The sequence below is a fragment of the Triticum aestivum genome, chromosome 3A (genome assembly GCF_018294505.1).
Source record: "Triticum aestivum cultivar Chinese Spring chromosome 3A, IWGSC CS RefSeq v2.1, whole genome shotgun sequence".
NCBI lineage: Eukaryota > Viridiplantae > Streptophyta > Magnoliopsida > Poales > Poaceae > Triticum > Triticum aestivum.
In genome coordinates this window covers 703,511,161-703,519,924 of record NC_057800.1, presented here as the reverse complement: position 1 = coordinate 703,519,924, position 8,764 = coordinate 703,511,161, and positions in this window count along the sequence as shown.

Genomic DNA, 8,764 nt, shown 5'->3' with positions numbered 1-8,764 from the left:
GAAGTGCGTCTTCATAGGATACCCAAAAGAAAAATGTTGGGTACACCTTCTATCACAGATCCGAAGACAAGATGTTCGTTGCTGAGAATGGATCCTTTCTAGAGAAGGAGTTTCTCTCGAAAGAAGTGAGTGGGAGGAAAGTAGAAAACTTGATAAGGTAATTGTATCTTCTCCCTTATTGGAAAGTAGTTCATCACAGAAATCTGTTCTTGTGACTACTACACCAATTAGTGAGGAAGCTAATGATGATGATCATGTTACTTCAGATCAAGTTACTACCGAACCTCGTAGGTAAGCCAGAGTGAGATCCGCAGCAGAGTGGTACGGTAATCATGTTCTGGGAGTCATGTTACTAGACCATGACGAACTTGCGAACTATGAGGAAGCGATGATGAGCCCAGATTCTGCGAAATGGTTTGAGGCCATGAAATCTGAGATATGATCCATGTATGAGAACAAAGTATGGACTTTGATGGATTTGCCCGATGATCGGCAAGCCATAGAAAATAAATGGATCTTCAAGAGGAAGACGGACGCTGGTAGTAGTGTTACTATATACAAAGCTAGACTTGTCGAAAAAGGTTTTTGACAAAGTTCAAGGTGTTGACTACGATGAAATTTTTTCACTCGTAGCGATGCTTAAGTCTGTCCAAATCATGTTAGCAATTGCCGCATTTTATGAAATCAGACAAATGGATAAACAAAACTACATTCCTTAATGGATTTAAAGAAGAGTTGTATATGATGCAACCAGAAGGTTTTGTCAATCCTAAAGGTGCTAACAAAATATGCAAGCTCCAGCGATCCATCTATGGATTGGTGCAAGCATCTCGGAGTTGGAATATATGCTTTGATAAGTTGATCAAAGCATATAGTTTTATATAGACTTGCGGTGAAGCCTGTATTTACAAGAAAGTGAGTGGGAGCACTACAACATTTCTGATAAGTATATGTGTATGACATATTGTTGATCGGAAATAATGTAGAATGATTCTGCAAAGCATAAAGGAGTGTTTGAAAGGATTTTGTCAAAGAAAACCTCGGTGAAGCTGCTTACATATTGAGCATCAAGATCTATAGAGATAGATCAAGACGCTTGATAGGTTTTATTCAGAGAGTACATACCTTGACAAGATTTTGAAGTAGTTCAAAATGGAACAGTCAAAGAAAGAATTCTTGCCTGTGTTACAAGGTGTGAAATTGAGTAAAACTCAAAGCCCGACCACGGCAGAAAATAGAATGAGAATGAAAGTCATTCCCTATGCCTTGGCCATAGGTTCTATAAAGTATGTCATGCTGTCTACCAGACCTATTGTATACCTTACACTAATTTCGGCAAGGGAGTACAATAGTGATCTAGGAGTAGATCACTGGACAACGGTAAAAAATTATCCTTAGTGGAATAAGGATATGTTTCTCGATTATAGAGGTGACAAAAGGTTCGTCGTAAAAGGGTTACGTCGATACAAGTTTTGGCACTGATCCGGATGACTCTTAGTCTTCATCTGGATACATATTGAAAGTGGGAGCAATTAGCTAAAGTAGCTCCGTGCAAAGCATTGTAGACATAGAAAAGTGCAAAATACTTACGGATCTGAATATGGCAGACCCGTTGACTAAACTTCTCTCACAGGCAAAACATGATCACACCTTAGTACTCTTTGGGTGTTAATCACATAGCAATGTGAACTAGATTGGTACACGCCGCTCATAGCTAGGGATACCACGGTACTGCAGGTAGATCATATCCAGAGGGATACTAACTTCCTCACGGGATTGGTACAGCCTAGATCAGGAGAGGATTGGTGGATTTCGGTGGTTTATGGCCCCCAAGGAAACGAGGCGAAAACCCAGTTCCTGGAGGACTTGGCGGCTAGGCACGCGTTCTGCCCTGGACCTTGGATGGTGCTCGGTGACTTTAACATGATCCTGCGTGCAAATGAGAAGAGCAACACTAATGTCAATCGAACGATGATGAACAAATTCCGGAGCTTTGTTGATAGTACCGAGTTGAAGGAGCTTTATATGCACGGGCGTCGATTCACCTGGTCGAGTGAAAGAGAAAACCCAACTCTTACTAGAATAGACAGGATCTTGGTCTCGGTTGATTGGGAGCTGGCTGAAGGAAATATGCCCTAGAGGCAATAATAATGTTATTATTTTATTTCCTTATATCATGATAAATTTTTATTATTCATGCTAGAATTGTATTATCCGGAAACATAATACTTGTGTGAATACATAGACAAACCAAACATCACTAGTATGCCTCTACTTGACTAGCTCGTTAATCAAAGATGGTTATGTTTCCTAACCATAGACAAAGAGTTGTTATTTGATTAACGGGATCACATCATTAGGAGAATGATGTGATTGACTTGACCCATTCCGTTAGCTTAGCACTCGATCATTTAGTATGTTGCTATTGCTTTCCTCATGACTTATACATGTTCCTATGACTATGAGATTATGCAACTCACGTTTACCGGAGGAACACTTTGTGTGCTACCAAACGTCACAACGTAACTGGGTGATTATAAAGGATCTCTACAGGTGTCTCCAAAGGTGAATGTTGGGTTGGCGTATTTCGAGATTAAGATTTGTCACTCCGATTGTCGGAGAGGTATCTCTGGGCCCTCTCGGTAATGCACATCACATAAGCCTTGCAAGCATTACAACTAATGAGTTAGTTGCGAGATGATGTATTACGGAATGAGTAAAGAGACTTGCCGGTAACGAGATTGAACCAGGTATTGAGATACCGACGATCGAATCTCGGGCAAGTAACATACCGATGACAAAGGGAACAACGTATGTTGTTATGCGGTCTGACCGATAAAGATCTTCATAGAATATGTAGGAGCCAATATGGGCATCCAGGTCCCGCTATTGGTTATTGACCAGAGAGGTGTCTCGGTCATGTCTACATAGTTCTCGAACCCGTAGGGTCCGCACGCTTAACGTTCGTTGATGATATAGTACTATGTGAGTTATGTATGTTGGTGACCGAATGTTGTTCGGAGTCCGGGATGAGATCATGGACATGACGAGGAACTCCGGAATGGTCTGGAGACAAAGTTTGATATATGGGATAATAGTGTTTGGTCACTGGAAGGGTTCCGGAAATCACCGGAAGGGGTTCCGGATGTTTCCCGAAATGTTTGGGTACGAGAACACTTTATTTGGGCCAAAGGGGAAAGCCCACAAGGTTTTTGGAAAGCGCAAAAAGAAGTTTTGCGGAGTCCAGGGGCCAGACGCCAGGGTTCCTGGCGTCTGGGTCCAGACGCCGGGAACCCTGGCGTCTGGCCCTGGAGTCCGAGAAGGACTCTTGCCTTTCGGGTGAAACCGACTTTGTGGAGGCTTTAACTCCAAGTTTCGACCCCAGGGCTCAACATATAAATAGAGGGGCAGGGCTAGCACCAAAGACACATCAAGAAAAACCAAGCCGTGTGCCGGCAACCCCATCTCCTCTAGTTTATCCTCCGTCATAGTTTTCGTAGTGCTTAGGCGAAGCCCTGCAGAGATTGTTCTTCACCAACACCGTCACCACACCGTCGTGCTGCCGGAACTCATCTACCACTTCGCCCCTCTTGCTGGATCGAGAAGGTGAGGACGTCACCGAGCCGAACGTGTGCAGAACTCGGAGGTGCCGTGCTTTCGGTACTTGGATCGGTCAGACGTGAAGACGTACGACTACATCAACCGCGTTGATATAACGCTTCCATGAACGGTCTACGAGGGTACGTAGACAACACTCTTCCCTCTCGTTGCTATGCATCACCATGATCTTGCGTGTGCGTAGGAAATTTTTTGAAATTACTACGTTCCCCAACACTGGCATGGACAGATTGCTTACTCAAAGCCCTTTCTAGGAGTGTTTCCGACCACGCGGCCTTACACATCACCACTAGTGCAGCTTTCTGGCCCAAGAAACGCTTCCGGTTCAAGGCTTTTTGGCCCAAGCTCGAGAGCTTTGAGCAAGCTGTTAAGGATGCCTGGGTTTGTGATCCAGCGATAGTGGACCCTTTCAAGAGATTGGACGCGTTGTTTAGAAATATGGGAGCTGCGCTTCAGGCATGGGGTCAGAAGAAAGTGAGTAACATGAAACTTTTGATGGTGGTAGCGACACTGGTCATCCTTCGACTGGACCAAGCAATGGAATCGAGAGGGCTCACAGAGCTAGAAACCTGGCTAAGGCGCGCCCTCAAGATGTCTCTGCTTGGGCTTGCCTCATTGGAAGAACTATCGAGTGGTAGAGATCGAGGCATAGATGGATACGAGAGGGCGATGCAAACACTAAGTTCTTCCAAGCGGTGGCAAATGGTAGGCGTGCGACGAACTTCTTCCTCATGTGCCTGTGGGCAATGAGGTAGCAACGGAGCAGGGCCGGACAGAGGAAATATTTTCGGATGCCTTCCAATATCTCCTGGGATCAGATCAAGCGAGAGGGCACACTTTGGACTTGAGGTTTTTGGGGATGGAAGAATTAGACTTGTCTGATTTGGAAGGCATCTTCTCGAAAGAGGAAGTTTGGTGTGTCATCAAAGAGATGCACCCGGATCGAGCACCTTGCCCGGACGGCTTTAGTGGATTGTTTTACCAGAAAGCATGGCCTATAATCAAGAACGACATCATGGCGGCTCTGATCAAGCTCGCAGTGCGTGATAGTAGGGGTTTTGCCAAGCTGAACCGAGCGCTTATTGTGCTAATTCCTAAGAAGTCAGATGCAATGGAGGTAGGGGATTTCCGGCCGATCAGCTTGCCGCACAGCTTTTCCAAGCTTTTCGCCAAGCTGCTTGCAAATAGAGTTCGCCGACGCATGCCTGACTTGGTGGGAGTGAACCAGTCAGCGTTCATTAGAGGGAGGAGCCATCACGACAACTACCTGCTCGTGAGGCAAGTGGCGATGAAAATTCGTGCCAGGAAGAATCACGGAGTGTTTCTCAAGTTGGACATCACGCGAGCATTTGATTCCCTCTCCTGGCCATTCTTGTTCGAAGTGTTGCGGGCAAAAGGATTCAGCCCCCTTTGTCTTTCGAGGGTGGCAGCCCTACTGATGACTGCAAGCACGTGTGTATTGGTTAACGGTGTCCCAGGTAGAACAATATGGCATGCCAAAGGGCTCAGGCAAGGGGACCCGGTCTCCCCGCTGTTGTTTGTTATTGCAATGGAGGCACTTACGGTGATCATTTCTAAGGCCATGCAGGAGGGTGTGTTGAGCAGCTACACAGGCATTTCGGCAATGCAAAGACTGTCTATTTATGCGGATGATGTTGCTCTCTTTGTGAGGCCATCTAGACTTGAGCTCGAGTTTGTTAGGAGAGCGTTGGGTATCTTTGGAGAAGCATCGGGACTCAAGGTTAACTATAGGAAATCATCGGCCATCCTAATTACTGAAGATCCTGATGATAGAGTTAGAGTGGAGAGCCTGCTGCAATGCGCCATGGGGGAATTCCCTTGCAAATACCTGGGCTTGCAGCTGGCTGTCAAGAAACTCACAAAGGTGCAATGGCAACCGCTGTTAGATCAGGTGAGGCATTTCATTCCTGCATGGCAGAGAGGCCTTATGCAACGTTCGGGAAGGCTAGTTCTTGTGAAGTCCGTGGTGGCGGCTAGGCCAGTTCATCATCTACTGGTCATGAAGGTGCCGGCTTGGGTCCTTGAGGACATTGATAGCTGGATGAGAGCTTTTTTCTGGGCAGGGAAAGATCGAGTTCATGGGGGTCAATGCCTAGTAGCATGGAGTTCAATTTGCAAACCCATGTCTTTTGGTGGACTCGGAGTGAAGAACCTCCAGCTCCAGGCAATCGCACTCAGAGTGAGATTTGAATGGTTAAGACGTACGGATCAGCTCCGGCCTTGGCAAGGATTACACATGCTGGTGGATGATGACGCGAGGCGGGTGTTCGACAGTTTGGTGAGCATCACTATCGGCAGAGGGGACAAAGTCTTGTTCTGGAGAGATAGGTGGATTCATGGGTTTGCAGTTAAGGACATCGCGCCCACGCTAACTCATGGAGTGTGTGCTAAAGTGAGAAACACAAGGACGGTTGCCCAGGCCATACAGGAGGAGAGTTGGACGCAGGATTTGCAGCTCCAATTCTCATTCGGAGCGCTAATTCAACTTATGCACCCGAGGCATGCGATTGCTATGGTGCCGAGAGATGAGCATGCTGAGGATCTCTTCACTTGGCCACATGATCGCTCGGGAGCATATACGGCGAAATCCACCTATCCCCAGCTTTGTCAGGGCGGGATCCGTTCCCCCATGGCCAATGGTATTTGGCGCAGCTGGGCACCGCTTAAATGCAAAATATTCGCTTGGCTGGCAGTGCAACATAGACTGTGGACTTCGGACATGAGGGCGTGGCACGGCTTGCAGTTACACGTGTCTGCAGGAAGAGGACAATGCGGAGCACATTTTGGTCCAGTGCGTCTACGCGTGTGAGGTTTGGCATATGTGCTTTGACACGCTACATCTGAATGTGGCTGGACCGTCCGTGAGCGACACATTTGCAGAATGGTGGTTGAGAGTAAGAACCACTTTTCAAGGCAAGGACGGGAGGGGCTTCGACACGTTCGTCATCGAAGCGGCTTGGTCACTCTGAAAACAGAGAAATGCTAGAGTCTTTCGCCGACCGGAGCAAACCAAGGGACCAGGAGAGTTAGCTAGTTGGATAATCGAGGAGATGGGTGAGTTGAAACGTGCAGGTGTAGGTGTTGGAGGATTAGATAGATTTGTGAGGAGTTGACCTAAGGCTTTGTAGGTGTGGGTGAACCGGTGACCGATGTTCACATCCGTCGCAGGACTCTTATAATTATTATTTCTCTCTTCTATAAAAATATGATACGCCATTGACGTACTTTCGAAAAAAATAAAAAAAATACTTGATCTCGCTGTGGACACGTTTTTCACTTCCGGAGAGTTCTTTCACCACATGTCAGTTGCATATTTTCACTCTTCTAGGCGTCCTCTCTGTGTTGAGGAGATGCGGAGGAGAGAGAGGCTACATGCAGAATAGACACAACAATAAGCAGAATATACACGCCCTATCCGAGTTCCTAGTGTTGTGTTGCTTCAAAACTGTGTTCCTTGAGAACATGCACCAAGTGAGATCCACCCGCCTGCTTCGTCTACGACGGACGGCCACCTCGTCTTCACAACCATGTTTGATGACGATGTAGCACTAGAGTTTTCTGTGAACTCTCGCATGTTCTAAACCTCTCTCCATTGACATGTGTCTTTGGTCCATTTGCATATATGCTAGATGTTTCTAGTCTACTGTATACAATTTGCCAGGTCATTAATCTTGTGTTGATGCAAATCTGAATTATAGGGAACTGAAAACTGCCTAATTTATCTGAATAAAACTTACATAAACAAACCATTCAAATCATTTGCACCTATAGAATCTAATGAGATGTTTAAAGCCGACTTAGCTGAGAGAAATTGTCTATGGTCGGTGCCATAGGATGTTACGAGATATGCTAATAAAAATACTGGGGCCTGCTTGGTTCAGTCCCTCGTCAGCGGAGATAACACCCTACTCATGTGTGATGTTCTTGCTCTTCGCGTATGTTACTAAATGAGAGACTTTAACCTTCTGCCTTATGCCCTTCTCCAGCTTGTATGGAGTGAGCTGGGAGAGGTGTTATAATGAGTTGGTATTTAATAATATTGATGGTTTTGTCCACAACGAACTGTTTATGGTCATTATTACTAATATCTGTCGTATTTAACTAGATATACTATTGTTGGGTAACATAGCATTCAATGCGTCATGGAGATCATGGGTGCCCCTTTGTTCATTTAACTGTGAGACGTCTGACCGCTACCCGTCTAGGAATGACTGACTATCAGTACATGTTCATCAGGGAGTGTAGAATCTGACTATGGGCACTTAGCCCTTTGGTGTGGAATCTCATGGCTTGTGAACTTTTGGGTTGTAACCTTGATGGGCTCAGCGAGGAACCCCTTGGCCCAATATTATTTTGGTCGTAACCTTGATGGGCCTAGGCATTTGGCTGGGCGTAACCTTGTGCCTACCTCGTAGGTATTCCCTCGTCAATTATCTTAGGTGGTTAAATACTTAGCAACACTTTGGCTTGCCTAAAAAAATTTTGCCATACTTTTTTCGGTATGACGTGCGAAGCTTATTTCTTACAAAAATAATCTTGCTTTAGTTTTGGCTAGAACCAAATACCCACATAACGCGGTCAAACATGCCTGACTTAGAAATTGTGTCTAGACAATTGGGGTAAAGTAGATGTGTTTTCAAAAGATTATATTTTCCATCAAAATTCTCTTTTACATAATATGTTCCTATTCATGTTGTTGTTTGAATTCAAAAGATAATGATGTAGACCTAAAAGATAAAAAAATAGACGACATATTCCTATATGCTTCTTTGTGCTGGAAATAGGTCACCAAACATAGCATATACATTTCTATTACTAACTTCATGTTTATGAAAAGAATGTATATATTTTATGATTATTTAGATTAACTAGATTTGAAGGGGCATACAAATAATAGTTGTAGATGATATCAAATGATGTGTTCCTATCGGTGTTTTTCATTGCCAAAGGAAAGACACTATCATGATTAAGTCCAAAAAAGTGTAATTCTGGTGGTAGGTACTGCCTAGATCGCCATATTTTTATGTGCACATATTTGTGTTTTCTTTTGGATGTGCACGTATTAGTTCTTAATCAAACTATAAACAAATGACCCGAATATCTGGTGACTGCTTGCCTGAGAGCT